The sequence below is a fragment of the Passer domesticus genome, chromosome 1, assembly GCF_036417665.1.
Source record: "Passer domesticus isolate bPasDom1 chromosome 1, bPasDom1.hap1, whole genome shotgun sequence".
Taxonomy (NCBI): Eukaryota; Metazoa; Chordata; class Aves; order Passeriformes; family Passeridae; genus Passer; species Passer domesticus.
The window spans coordinates 132,917,233-132,932,696 of record NC_087474.1 but is presented as its reverse complement, the minus strand read 5'-3'; the positions used below and the strand labels follow the sequence as shown (position 1 = coordinate 132,932,696).

The 15,464-nt window shown below is 44.8% G+C and overlaps 1 long non-coding RNA gene across 1 annotated transcript; it reads right to left on the bottom strand.

The window, feature by feature from the left end:
• Nucleotides 1-4,674: 4,674 nt before the first annotated feature.
• LOC135281409 (uncharacterized) lies at nucleotides 4,675-14,345 on the bottom strand. The gene is made up of 5 exons (XR_010348071.1): nucleotides 14,283-14,345; nucleotides 8,045-13,349; nucleotides 7,789-7,870; nucleotides 7,429-7,531; nucleotides 4,675-4,904 (listed from the first exon to the last, which is right to left on the bottom strand). It is a non-coding gene; the product is annotated as an uncharacterized LOC135281409 (long non-coding RNA).
• Nucleotides 14,346-15,464: the final 1,119 nt, after the last annotated feature.

The window sequence follows — 15,464 nt, the reverse complement described above, 5'->3', positions numbered from 1 at the left end:
TCAGGAGCTATTCTTTCATCGTTGCAGTCACAGACTTAATATGCAAAAACTGAATTAATGTCTTGTTATACAATTTCTTCTGTAGGAGAGCCATGCCTATGCTAATATAATAAGAAAAGCATACACTTCGTAATTTGTATCCATGACTTAGTCTGGGAAGGTAAAATTGGCACTAGTTCTCTGTGTACTACGATGCCCACAAAAGAGAATTCCTAGCACAGAGATGCCAAAAACCCCCACCCTTGTCAGAATAGACACAGCATCTTACCAGCCACTAGGGCACAGTGTCTGACCAGTGGGATGTGGGTTGGACCCAAGACACTTCTGTCTATGCTGGGTTTTCTTCATCTTTCAGCTCAAAAAGAAACTTTGAAGGTAGTGTCTCCCAAACATCCCTCTAGACTCAAGACATAAACTTCTGGTGTCATAACAATGTAAAAATGCAGCTTCTTCTCATGTTATGGACACAGGATCTCCAGTGGCAGCTGCTTTGCTGTACAAACCATTCTTACCGACTGATAAGACAGTCTGTAGCACATGGACAAGTCAGCAGCAAAACACTGAAATCTGCTGTGCCTGCATGTCTGAGAAGAGAAACAGAAATTTATAAGAAAGAACACTTATCTTCAGAGTGAGGAAAACCACAAGCACCATTACCCACCCTCACCCCCATCTGCTGCCAAGCCTGCTGAAACCGCGGCACACGCTGCTTCTGCTCCCTCACCGGAGGCGTTTGCTGATGATTTTACCCCACTGTGTCTCCTCTGTGAGAACCACACCAAAAGCATCAAAGGAAGGCAGACAGAAGTGACACTGCTCAAGTGGGGATTCTAGAAAAAGAGGCCAGAAAATAGTGCTACAGTTAAATTTGACTGAAGGTTTCTCAGGATGAGGTAACCTACAAGGACTAGCCCAGAAAACATAATGCTAAATGCATGTTGCTGTCAATCACACTTTCATGATCAAATTATTGGTATATTCCTCCTCACTGACCTGTTTTTTGATTATTATCACTTTGAATTCTTTTGTACCTAAATTTATATGAGCAAGTCAGAACATTAGGCCTTTCTTATACAGTTAGGATGAGATATGCCTATAACCAGAGACATTCCGTTTCCTTGCCGTCTACCCTCAATTTTAAATGTTTGCAAAATTGGAGCCAGCTTAACTGCATTTTGAATTACACAGCTGTGTAATTCATCTTCACAACATGTTAGCAAAAGGCGCCTTTAAAATAGTTGGGTAAATTTTAAAAATGTGTGCATCTTCCTTCAAGCTTTTCCTATTCCTCCCAGAAGTCCAACATGCCGGAGCCTCAGGAGAAAGAAGGCTTAATGAATTAAGTAGAACAATCTTGATTTGTACTAGCTGGGTAGCCAAACTGGCAGCAGTGATGCAGAACTGCTCCCAGATAAATACTTACTGCATTCCTAAAGGTGTTGTGGGTGTCCCATCCCTGGATGTGTTCAAGACCTGGCTGGATGACGCTCTGAGCAACCTGGTCTAGTGAAAGCTGCCCTTGTCCAAATCAGGGGGGTTGGAACTAGATGGTCTTAAATCCCTTCCAACCCAAACCATTTTTCTATTCTATGCAACCATCTGTGGTCAGAAGACAATTGTGGTATTTGGTGTAGCAGTACAGCTTCCCTATCCTGAATGCAAGGTTGCAGCAGTTCCTTAGAATAAATGCAGGGTAGATGAGGTTTAACAAAGATGATTTATCCGTGATGCTGTGTAGGGCCTTACATTTGCAGACAGTGATCTGATGAGACTATTAAAAAACAGGAAGATCTGGTGAGCAGACAGCTGTTATGGTATAAAAGACTTTTAAAAACATATAGACAAGGTAAAGATCATCTAGATCCCCTTCCTGGCAACAAAGTTAAACTTTAGGTGTTGATGATCATCCCAGTGTTTGCTAATTGGAAAGAATCGTGGAGAAAATCTCATGTGTGAAATATGTTTTGTCACTGAATTGCTGATCTCTGCAAATACATAGGGTTTCCTGCTTGATAACTAGAATTAGATGGATTAAAAAACAATGATAATATTTACACACATTTATCCACATGTTCAGGGCTTCATAAGACTCCTATATTATAACCTAAAGGCACTGATGCTATATAACTGGTTGGATGCTTCTCCCGGGTGCTGCATCCACCAGCTGATGTTGTCCCTTTCATGTGAAATCCCTCCCATAACATTAAAAACACCATTGTCTGACGCTATTCATTCTGGTAACCATTCACAGTCAACCAGACAGGTGTCAATCAAACTAATGCCTCTCAGCATAAAGCCAATCTGTCTAGGGTTGCAGGGTTTGAGCCAATTTAATTTAATTTATTAGAGTTGAAAGGAACCTTTGCCTCTGTGACAATGGGTAAGACAGTTTGTAATCATTCTCATTTAATTGATGAACGTAAACTTGGCACTTGACAATTAACCAGACGCATTAAGACACTAGGGATGAAATCCCCAGAGGATTTCACAAGCATCTACATGCTTCCAAGGTTTACTTTCCTATAGCAAATTCATCTGCAGCCTTTCTCTATTGGGCAAAGCTGGAGCCATTCAGCTGTGTCTCACAGAAACCGACATCCTCCACTCAAAGAAAAAATCTTGCTGTGAAGGAGAAGGACCCAAGCCTCATCTCTGCTTTCAGTGTGTGACTGTGCTGAAAATACACAGCCTGATGGCAATTCTGTAACCCCACGCAGGCCTACACTCCATGGACTTTTTGCAATTGATGTACCTGTGCACAAGTGAGGAACTTCTAAGTATGCATTAGCCACAAAAAGCCTAGAATCATTTACTTATCTTACATAGGGCTGGTTTGAAGGAGCAATATTCCTCACTGGAAACACTCTTCTTTCCCACATATTTTCTAGTGCTGAAACTTAGCTTGTTTTTATAGTTTGTCCTTTATGGTTGCCTGATTTACCAACCCACTTTGATTAGCTGTTCAGTGTTAATTAATACACATTTGCAACCCTTTTAATCACATATTGCTCAAGGGTGGGTGCTCTAAAGTCACAGAGTTTAAGTCCAGGGCGCATCATTGCAGGCTTCAGCATAACTCTCTAAAATTTTACCCTTCACCCTAGGAGCAGAGATCTGAACAATTCTCTGCTGACTGAATGTGAGAATTTTTTTAAGGAAGGAAATCTAATCCTGATTTAAAGATTTAATGCAAGAGAGAAGCTAACCACATCCTGTCAGAAGGTGTTTCACTGGTCAAGATCTACATTTTATTTTTAGCTTGAACTTACCCAGCTCCAGCTTCCACCTATAAAGCCATTGTTAGAACTTTGTTTTCTGAACAGTGTTATTTATAGCCTGTGACAGATCACTTCAGCTATCTCCTCATTTACAAGCTAATTAGATTTTTTTTATAGCTATTTCTAGCTCCTTCACCCAAAGAAAAGCCCTGGAGGACAGCTGTAGTCCTCTCACACATGCCTCCACCTCTCAGTGGTGTCATCTGATCTGCACAGAACCCTCTTCTCACCAGTGCAGTCCCCTCTTCATGGGGACAAAACCTTTCAGGGCCATCAGACTGTCACAGCCCCCAGCACAGCCTGCCCTGCTGATGGTCCCAGCAGCACCAGCAATGGCTCTGCTGCCATTTCCCCACCACCCTGATGTGCAGCCTTTGAAGTCTGGATGTTATCTGAGTAGTGGGTTGGTTACTGCTGTGTTTCTCCTGTCATCTCCTGCTTCTTTCAGACTGCTGTTTGTCCTCTGAAGCCACACATCCCACCAGGAGCTCGTGTTTACCCACCTCCTAAGAGGCCACACAAATCTTATGTATAATCCCTCATCTCCCCATCAGTCCCCATCTGAGGCAACCTATATAATTACTTGGATATTTCTATTTTTAAGTTATTGACACATAATTTGCCTTTTTTCATCACAGTAGTCCAAGGATTTACAGCTCAATGGGAACTGTTTTGGATGGGATTCCATGCAGTGTGTGTGAGTTTAGTATGCTTAGCCCTGCTCTGTTCTCTGGTGTCAGTTCAATCTAAAAAGGCTTTAATGTTGTTTTTAAAGTGTTTACATGTTCCATTATGTAATGTTTGCATTTTTTCTGACGTACTTCAGATCTGCTCTCTCTCCTTCCCTCCTTTTCCCTACCCATTTCTCTGCCTGCAGCCTACGCTTTCTGTCTGCCAGCTATAAAGAGATTTCAGAATTTTAAAAATAGCTATTTAAAAGCAACAAACCAAGGCTGAAATGAAATAGAACAGGCAAGAACTGCTCGAGGGAAACTCACTAAGTCAGAATACACCAGGGCTTTCCTGCAGGGTTTTAATGGTGACTTTGGGTAGTTGCTTAGACCTAAACCTACACATTTAGCTGAACCATCACCATGAGAGATTTGTCCTTTATCTAAATAAAGCTAATTGCACGTTTGCTTTGGGAAGAGGAATTCCAGATATAAATTAATTTAAACCATGTTTTATTACATATTTATTACATTATTCATATTACATATTTATTACATTATTCTTCTTACCATGAAATTTTATTTTCCCCTCATGAGAGTTTATGGGCTAAATCTGGATTTAGATGCCTCTGTTTTAACAAATGAGCTCAAGAGATTTGGCCCCATGGTATTTAATGAAAAAGAAAATGTCACAAGGCCCTCCCCTTTGGAAATAACCAGTCGAGTAAAGATTAATGAAGATATATTCATGTCCACACTGTCCCCTGCAGAGAGGTTAGGAGGAATATTCATCATATACATCAGGATTAACTCAGTTTCTGCTGTAGCATTGCAGATCTCTTGAAATTGTATAGCTACTGACCTACTTTTCAGGTGGTTTGGTGGAAGTCACTACAAATCCTTCTGGCATTTCAGCACCAGCAAACCATAATGTTTTACAAGGATAGAGTATCTTCTGAAATGGAAAAAAATACAAAACTAAGTCACAAAATAAAATTTGAATTCTCAATGCTGGGAAAAACAAGGATAGTTTTCATAACAAGTACACACAAGGAATGAGCTGACATGGAAATGCCCTATAGGAATTTCTTTTAAAGGGCAGTCTCTGTAACACCAGATATGTTACTATCTTTGATGACCTTCTGCTGCTCTTCCTCTTTTTGCAAAAAAGCTACTGGAAGATTCTCCTCTCCTCTCACAAAATATCAGCTCTACTAAACCCAGGCTTATGTGTCTATAAAATGACACCAGCTAAATGTTGGACACCACAGTCTATCTCAGCTCAATATACTAATTCTTGAAATTAAAATAACACCAGCTTTCTCCATAGCCCTCACTCCCTGCTAAGGCAACTTCTCAGGAAGGTGGTGTTGGAATATTTACCAGCCCAAGAGGAAGGTGGTAAAAGCCCCGGACAGACATGTTTGGCACCTGCCACCACTGTTTGCCCCTCAGGCTGTGCCCATGGTAGATGGATGCTGTCAAACAAGGTGGTGCAGGGCACCAGGCCCAGAGAACCAAGCTTCTCACTCTAAAACAAAGACAGCAATACCTGACTGTGATGCCAGCAGACAGAGACATGTGAGCTTATACAAAGCAAATCCTTAATCACTCTCTTAAACACAAGAAAGACTTCTCATAAATGAAACCCAACCAGATTATCATCTTAAGCTCTTTAAGGATTTGCTTCTGATTTCATAAAATCAGCCTCAAGAGAAAAGTGGAACATTTTCTGTAGCTGCAGTGGGAAGCCCTGAAGTATGTTATTTTACAGCAGAATCTTGGGCAGACATTGGAACTGCTGTATCACTACCACTGTAAAGGTAAAATGATCTCCTGCATTGCTTCAGTCCTTTGAGGACTTGGTGATTAGAGAGCACATCTCTGCTTCCCTGCACTGGCTGTACAAGGGTTGCCCCAGGAAAGAGGACATGAACAAAACACCCAGGCACTTCAAAGCCCACATTGATTTGTCTTGGCCAGTAATTACATTAACATCCCTGTGGTATGGCTATACAGTGCAGCCAGTGTGGAAGGGGAGGAAAAGGATCGAGTGAAAAGAAAAGACACAATTCAGCAATTCAGCTGTTACACTGTACTTTGATGGATACCTAAAGAATTTGTTTCTTCATAAATGTTTCTTCATCAGCTCTTAAGACCTGGTCATCAGTTTGAGGAATTGAGGACAGTAAATTAATCCAATTTTTAAAAAATATTATTGGGGCTTATTGATATAAATGCTATGATAAGTCAAAAAGTGGTGGCACCAGAGCAGCACTGAATAAGGGAGCAGAGTGTTTCAGCACTGCTGTGGCTTGCTGCAACTAGAGGGAAAGCCTCTGTCGCTGTGTCCTCACTGCTGTGGGTAGGACCACTGACTATGTGGAAGAGAGAAGGTTTTGTCTCCCTCTGCCCCTCTCCCATTGTTTCCAGGCCCTGTCCACACTATTGCTGCATGGGAATTCATCTGCTGGCACAGCAGTAGATTCATCTGGTGTTAGGCAGATAAGATGGAGGGGAGCAACCACTGCATATTCCAACTGGATTACAAAGTTACAGGAGTTTCTCTACGTGTTTCTTGTTACCCTATCTTGTAGTTAGAGATGGGGAAATCAGATTTTGCTGTAGTAGAAACACCCACACAGCAATCCCCAAAAAGTATCCCAGAGGGTACCCCATGGAGCAGGTAAGGTGGCAAAGGCAGGAGCAGGCTATGCAACCTGTAAGAAAACAGTGTCTGAAGATGTCAAAAAAAGGGCTTGCACACCAGGATTGCTCCAGACAACACAGTACAACTGATCTTCCTCTAACAGGTCCCTTGGAATTGAGCTAATATTAACCAAGAAAATAACTTGGTTAATTTTTTAATTTACCTTGTTACAAAAAGAAGGGGAAAAAAAAACCACCAGAAAGAGGGTAGCAGACATTTTTGAGAGTGAATGTTGTATGCTGATACAGGGTAATATCTGACAGTAAAGACACTTCAGAAAATTGAGGATTAAGCATCTTTCCTAACATTAACACTGTACTAATTCAAAAGCTTTATTCCTCCTCCTGTACAGCTTTAACTATATTACTGACCAGATCGCCTTTGAAACAGAAAGACCCTTTTATCAAAAAGGAAATAGTTCCAAAGTTTGCCTGAGGCATATGTCCTTCCACAAGATTTAGAAAGGTAGGAAAAGAAAGTAGAAAAATAATTCATCTAACGTATTTTAAAATAACATATATATGGCATTTTTGTATTTCAGATAATGACTAATGATAAATTTTATTCTGTCTACGTAATGGATTTTCTTTGCTTGTCATTTTAAATACATCCCTGTCTTGGAGGACCTGAGGTATGCTTTTGGTCCAAAATTAATTTCTGCAGTTTTAATTCATTATCATTCCTATATTAAAAATTAACTTCAAGGTTATTTTTAAAAATCCTTTTTTCTTATTTGTAGGACATCAACAGAGACAGGAGATATACATACCCATAAAAACTACTCTTGAGGTTCAAAAAAATTATTAATGTTTTTCAGGTCTTCCAGACTTTACTTCTTCTGATTGCTTGACATTCAAAGCCATTTGAGAAGTCTGAAAGAAAGAACTATTGCAGAATTCAAAGGCAGAAAGTGAGGATGGAGCTGGACTCCATGGTATCAGAGGTGGGCACCAGGAGTGGCTCAGCTCACCTCCCTGGGGCTGCAGGTGCTTTCCCGGGGCTGATGGCCCTGTGGCCATTGTCCCCACCTGTAGCCCTGCTGATGGTGCTGCCTGCCAGGCACACAGCCGTGAGACCCACCCCACCCTGCTGTTTAGCCTGCCATGGAACTCAGAACCTTTAAACTGACCTCCAGCATCCTGGAAAGAGAGGTGGGAAAGGTCAACTGCTTCAGGCTTCGATCCTTCAAACCTCTTCCTAAATGCAGTGAGCTGTGAAAAGAAGTCACAGTGGTGAAGCATTTGTCATTCAAATGGAGCATTTGCCTGAGCTCCTTTCACGAACCCCCTCCTCCCCCGCAGGACCTGAGCCCTGACTTGCCCAGACCTTGAACCACTTAGGCAGACCCTGCCCTTCCCTGTTGGGGTGGGAAGGGGTTGCAGTACCTTGTCTGCTAATTCCTGGTCTCAGAGCAGGGCAGTATTCACCTTGAGAAATGTAAATCTCTTCATGCACAACCACAGCTCTTGAGGGCTAAGACCTCAGCACTCCCTCCTGCTCTCCATATTTTTCTGGTGTCTTTGTGAGTAATAGTTAATCATTCTTAGCCTAAAGACAAGGAATTTGTTCTAGCCTTTGCAAGAATCAACCTTTTACCTCAGTATGTGAGAGAGTGGCACTGGCATTGATTTGTCTTTCAGCATTGTCTCTAGCTTGGTTTTGGGGTTTTTTGACAAAAGACTGCTTTAGAGCAATAATGATCACAATATGTTCAGGTTTGTTACACTTAGCAGGTGGGCTATTAATTGAAATGAGTATCAGTGAATTTGAAAAATCTTTTTTTTCTCCTCAGTTTTGATTTGCTTCCAAATAGCTGCCCTGTGGTCAGACCACATATTTGTAATAGGCTTCTCTGTGGTAATGAATTTCTTGACAGGGTTTTTTGTATGATTTTAAAGACCACTTCAGCCTCTATACAGCAGCACCTCTGTTCATATTCAGCAATGGGAAATCAGTCCTTCATTTCCCAAGGCCAGCAGAATGTCCTGAACTTTGCTGCAGCAAACTAAAATTTATAGGTACATACACAAAGAGTGGGAGCTCAGACAAACTAAACTATTTGTAGATTCAAACATGATGCTTGTGATTGTCATTAGAAACCAGTTTGCCATCCTTGTAATTACATTCAGATGGGCTTGGGTCACACTCACTTACTGTATGGTTCCTTCTAGAAAATGAGCTCTATGAGCCTAGCATTTTAAAAATATTGATGGAGGATGATATTACAGCAGCCTTAAAGATTCAATTTAAGGTAGTTATGCAAAAAAAAAAAAAAAGAAAAGAAAAGAAAATAGTTTGTAACTGTGAATATAGATTTTCATTATTTTTAACACTACCAACCAATTTTCTGACTGAATAATTTTATGCAGATTTCTAATTCTTGTGGAAAAAAAGGACATGATTTTGATGTAATTTTCTGAACAAAAATATTTTCTCTGTCTAGTACAGTCATTAGTTTTAATTTCTTATTTTCATTCTCTTTCCCAACCATCATCTACAATCAATACTACAGATGAATCATTAGTATTAGCACCACTTGTCTAGTTTCCTAGTGGAAGTGTGATAGATCAAAGTTCATTCAAGAGTGCAAATGTTTCCCTTTGTCTCATCCAGGCCATTCCTGAAGCTAAGAAGAGGTAAAATATTAATAACCACATTTTTCAGCAACAAATCAAGATGCAAAGAACAACCAAGTACTCCTGGATAGCAATTCTGCAGCACTGTCAGCTAAAATGCTGCCATGGACACCTGCTCACTCCCTCTAAAAATACATTTCTGGATTGTGTCACCAGAATTAATGAGCCTAAAACATCTAATGTCTCATGACAATAGGATTCCTGGGTGGAAAGCTGTGTGAGGAAAAGTGCTGCTGAGCAGATGTACTGCAGCCCGTGCTCTGCTGCCCTGCAGCTGTGCTGCTGAGCAGTAATCACAGCCAAGTCAGGGCACTCCAAGGCTGGAAAGGTGACGGGAAGCCACAGCTGGGTCCCACGCTGGGAGGAGCAGTCATTTGCTGAGGCTGACCGTGGCTCCGGGTGCTGCTCAGCAGATCCAGCAGCTTCTCACCTTCCTCCTTGGTGGAAAGTACGGAAGTGAGCTACCCCCAGCGGTGGCACCGCAAGGAATGGCTTTGTCCAGTTGATACATTTCTCTCCTTTGGAGGAAGCCTCAGCCCAGAACTTCAGTCAGAAGATAGTTTAGTTGCCCTCAAGGCCCCAGCATTAAGCAGGCAGCAGCACTAAGGATGACTGTCTCACTGAGACAAATTGGCCACGCCAGGAGCCGCTGCCTTGACAGAACTATTTTACATGCCTCAACCACAATGTGATTTGTCATTGCTTTCAGAGACGTGGTGTGCAGCCATCCAGGCTTTCACGGGACTTTTTGGGCTGCAAGAAAGTTCTGTTAGATTATTTACTCTCTCCCCTTGACTGTGGCTGCTTCTCACTGATGTGCTCCTTGAATGGAAGCAATGCTTTCCTACCAGCCCCCATGCCTTCCTTCACATCCTCTTCTTGTCCCTAATGGCCTGATTTCCAGAGGTGATGGTATCCTCAGGCCCTTTTGCTCCTTGAAGAAGTAGGACTGCCCAGGCCTCTTGAAAACCAGGCCAACAATACAGAGAGCAGTAATTGCTATCTTTGTGGGTAGCTCCAGGCCATGTCATAGTATGCTCTGTTAAGTGAGGACAAAGCCAGTGCTAGAAGGATGAGCAGTTAGAAGTGATGCAGGCCTGGCATGAAGAGGGAAACTCTATTTGAACTTTTTTTCCAGTGTGTGGTGAGAGGGAGCTTAGCAAGGATGAACATCTTCCCTCTCTTAAGGCAGGTAGGGCACATTAATCCCAGGAACTGGCAGGGGTGAGGGACACTGAAAAGGCTGATTTAAACCAATGGTACTGCTCCGCATTAGGCACGCATGGGAAATTTACACTTGTGTGGTTTAAAATTGCATTCTCTTTATAATGAGTTTTACTTATACTATGTACAAATGATAGTTAGGGGATGTACCTCAATATATCCTCAAAAGGTACTTGTTTCCTCAAAGTGCAGAAGCCTGTAGGCTGATTTTTCTCCAATTTTATTCACTAAAACTTCTTTAATCAGTATTTCTAAATGAATAAGAGATGTTGAACTAGGACCATGTTTATATAAAATAGGAGTGAATTTAGGGATAGCAGTAAATTGCAGCACTTCCAGCTCCTGCAGAGTTTGTGTATTCCTGGTTTAACACGTGTAAATTGACCTCTCCAGCTGTATCTGTGAGCACCTAAGCATATCCAGTGGCTTGATCTTGCCATAAGGGGGAAGTCTTGTTCCTTCTTTTCCTTCTCCTCTAACCCAAACTTCTTCCCAGCCAAAGAGCCTGCCTCCTCATCTGTGGTGGCTCTGGAGCTTATCTGACTTGCCCGTGAGCTGATACAACTCAATGGCACAGCAGAAGACCAGGCAGCTGGTTCTTTCATGGGTCACGTTCCTGCTGGGTTAGTGACCAACACTGGTGACTGCAGGGCTTCATTCACTCATTCACAGGTAGCAGGGCTGACAAAAGAGAGATGATGGGATGGCATGTCTGGGAACAGGGCTCCTCACTCTGGTGGAGGTGAACTGCTGGCTTAGTGATTACCATCCTAGCAAAATGAAACCTAAGGTGTTCAACTTGAGTACCAAAATCCATTTTAGGCATCTGAAAATGCAGTTTAGTAAAACAACCTGCTTCCCACATGCACAGCTGAGGCCAGTCCTGTGCCTCTGGAGCAGAGCAGCTCCAGCAGCTTCTACAAGCCCTGCCCCTGACACTCTTCCCACTCTGGCTGGCAGAATATTTATATGCCTTCCCTGGGAGCTGGGCTGGGAACTGCTCCAGCTGAAAAGTAACTTCTGTACCCAGCTCACTTGCAAAGAGCTGTGACAGTACGGTGCAGGGCAGAATGAGGGACAGAGATGGGCTGTTCCAGGCTGAGTCAGGGCAAAGCTACTACGTGTCCAGCTGCTCCCTACTGCTGCTCTCACAGAATGCTACAAGTCAAAGCTGTGATCTCTAGCAGCACGTGCTGTGCTTCAGCTGTGCCTGTGCTAGCCTTCTGCCCTTGGACAAGAGGTTAAATCGGGTGGCTTGGGATTTCCTCATTCTTGAATGGGAGAAAAAGACAGTGGAAATGGCTGAGATGGAGGGAGGGTTGCTGCTGTGTGTGTACGTGACTTGTCCATTATTTACTTTGACTGTAACCGTGACATTACAAAATGTAAAATGCAGTGGAGGCTTCCAAGGCTCCAGTTGTTCTTCCTCTACTGGTCTCATACAATATTTTGTCACACTCTTTGCTGCATTTTGGGTCATGCTAAACTGTAAGGTCCTTGTGGCAGTGAGCACGTCACTGGTGTGAGGCACAATGCCTCAGATAATGGAGCTCTAGCAGCAGTGGGGGTCTTGGGGCAGTGTCACAGAAATGACAGGAGGGAATAGTTTCACTCTTGTGGAGTGCAGAATTGGTCATATCCGAGATTGCTTGATTTTTGCCAGCCTTTTTCAAGGACTTCATCCTTGCCTGTTGCCTATGTAGCTCCTATCCCTCCATCTCCACCAGCTACCCATCACCTTTAGACCCTCCTCCTACTCCTGTTTTGATTCCATGCCTGATTCTTCCCTTTTGTCAAGAGATCACAAGCTTCTGTCCCTCATTCTCTCCATCTCTCCTTTCTGACCTCCCTGACCTTCCTGACCAGCCTGTCTGCTGACGAGGGCTCCAAATAAAGGTTAGGTAATGAGCAAACTCCACTTCCCCAGATTTAAAAGGGAAACATCCAATATTGTCTTCTTCTAAATGCAGAGGCAGATAAATTAAACCAAAAGGTATTTGGAACTGGAGGGCAAAGGGGAGATGAGAGGTGGGAGAAAAGAAAGGAAGAGGCCAGCAAAAGCCACCCCTCTCTTTTGGCACTGTCTTTGGCTTTGTTTCCATTTTAGCAGGAGGACAGGTTAAGGTGAGAGTCCAGATTGCTGTGGCAATACCCTTTTATACCACATGTAGTGACTCTTGCTCAAAAGCAAGTATATGGACTTGATTAAGCTTATGATTTTTCAAAGGTTTTTTTCAATTAATTAAATCCAAATAAACTATCTGAAGGAACCAGGAATGTCTACAGTAGGGTTAAAGAGATGGAAAGTTCCTCCGGGTTTCAATGTACTGGCATGCTTTGTGCATCCCTCGACTCAATGAAAACTGTATTTTGCTGATGACATCGAACTGTGCCAAAAGATACAGCTGAAGGGGAGTAGCTGCTAGAACATTTGTTTCCAGTCTTTTTGGACCTACAGCCTACTGTTAGCCTCCAAAATTTCCTACAAATCACCATCTCACAACTCATACTTTAAACTGAAAACACTACAGAGGCACCAAATGGCTATGACAGCCTACCATTCTTTATAGAACTTCTGCAAGGCTTGAGTAGAGGCACAAGAACCACTGGTCAAGAATGAAGGAATGCAGAGGTGGAACAAAAGTGCTGATTCAAGACTCCAGATGTGCAAATCTTCACTGACTACAGAAACCAGCTGGAGGTGAAAGAGTCTCTGGGGTAGTAGGGTTCATTGCAGAGTCACCGTGTGGGATGTGGATACAGATGTTAGGGGTTTCACAAAGTCTTCTTGATTCTAACAGAATCCTTTGATGGGCACTTTCTGCAAGAACTGTGGGTAAAAGAAACAAGAGAACACAAAGTCTGAGAAAAACATCATTAGGTCAGCTACAGTGCCAGTATAGTGGCATGTCAGGAGCAGAGAAGAAAAGCAACACTAGACTGGTAAAATGGCAACCATCAGCTGGATATTACAAAAACTGGCAGGTTACATGTTAGAATAACATGCATTTTGTTGCAGGGGCCACGTGGACAAACTGGGATGGGCTGGACTCTGCTAATCATGCACTATGTCACCCAGTGCAGACAGAAGTTGTTGGATAAGGAGCTCAAAGATGGTTAAAATTTTTTTTTTTTAAAAAAGGTTAACAAATCAACAGAGGAACCCAACAGCTGGCAATCATGAAAGGTGGGATGAGGAAAGGATCAGCTCTGAGGATTCATTGGATGGATACACATGGAGATAATACACTGAGCTGTAATCTTGCCAAAGATTAGGTGAAAATGAAAATGCTGGTGGTACTGCTGTATTTGGATTTCCAAAAAAAAACGCAAGCAACCAACCAAGCAACAAACCAGCGCTTTCCTGCACAGGCAAATCCTTGCTTGGAAAACACCAAGTGCAGATCCAGGCTCAAACCTTGAGTCAGCCACGCATCTGACAGCACTGCTACTGCAGAATGGCATATGGGGCTTAAACTTATTCTCAGGAAGAAAGAGCTCACTGGGTGTTAAGTCAGTCCTTACATATGGGTGGATACTTATAGTAATTGTGCAATTTCCCTAAAAAAATCCCCAGAGATCTCAGTTCGGTATTTTGCTTTTGCAGCCTTTCCTGCCTTTGCTGTCACAGAGCTTTTCACTTGCACTCCTTGTGCTTCCCTACATCATGTAAAAATACGATTATTTCTTTTGCTATAAGACCTTTGGTACAACATAAAAAAAGCCACCAGTTACTATGCCGAGGTTCCTTTTGCCAAAATACCTGTCTTCTTTAGTCACGCTCACTTAACGAGGGAAAAAAAAAAAAAAAAAAAAAACAAACCAAGATCAGGATGCTTCAATTCCTCCTTTTTTTCCTCCTTTTCAGGCCGGCCGCCGGAGCATCCTCCAGCCGCGCAGCGCCCTGCGCAGCAATCGGGGCGGCGGCCCCAGCATCCGCCGCCGCAGCGCCGCAGCTGCTCTCCGCTGCCGGGGGCGGCCAAGACCCGCCGGGGCCGCGGCAGTGCCGCAAGGTGGGCAGCGGAGCCAGGCGCTGCGGCGGCGGCCGAGCCCCCGCAGCCTCCGCAGGGGCGCGCCGGGCCGCGCTGCTCTGCGCTGCTGTGCTGTGCTCAGCTCTGCTCTGCTCTGCGCTGCTGTGCTGTGCTCAGCTCTGCTCTGCGCTGCTGTGCTCAGCTCTGCGCTGCGCTCGCTGCCGGCCCGCGGCGCCGCCGCCGCACGCATCGCCCCGCTGCCGGCTGCCGGCGCGCGGGGACATGCGCAGTGCCCGCGCCGCGCTCCGCGGCCGCGCTCCGGCCCCTCCGCCGCCTCCCCCGACCCTCCCGCCGGGCGGAGGAGGGGGAGGGAGAGAGGGGGAGGAGGAGGCGGGTGGGGAGAGAAAAGGAGAGGAGAGAAGAAGAGGTGAGAGACGCGCCGCAACTTGCTGCCTCTCGTCCCTCCTCTCCCTGGCCGCGCCGCTGCCCGGCCCCTGCGGGCTGCGCTCCGCGGCGGGCGGCATCCAGGGACGCTCCGCTCCGCGGGGCCGGCGCCTCCCGGTGAGTTGGGGGCGGTGCGCGAAGTTGCCGTGTCTGCGTTCCGGGGGGTGCTGGCGCAGTCGCTGCGGGGGCCGCCGCAGGGCTGCGGGGCTGCCCCTGCGTGGCCGCGCTGCGGGCGCTGCGCTGCGCTCGGGCGGAGCTGCGGGCGCCGGCAGCGGCAGCGGGAGCGCTCCCAGGTGCGGGGCACGGCCCGGCGGGGTTACCGCGCCTGCCGCTGCTGCCAGCCAGCCCCGTAACCCTATTTCCATCGAAATCCTCTTAGGCACTGACAGGCTCCGGTTTGTTTCGCTGTGGCATCTGCTCTTGGGCTTGGAAAGTCTTTAGGAGGACGGGGTCGCTGGGGCGAGCGGGGTCTGCTCCTGGAGCAGCGCAGATTGTCCCTGACGCCGCGTGTGCTGCGCGGAGCTTTCGGC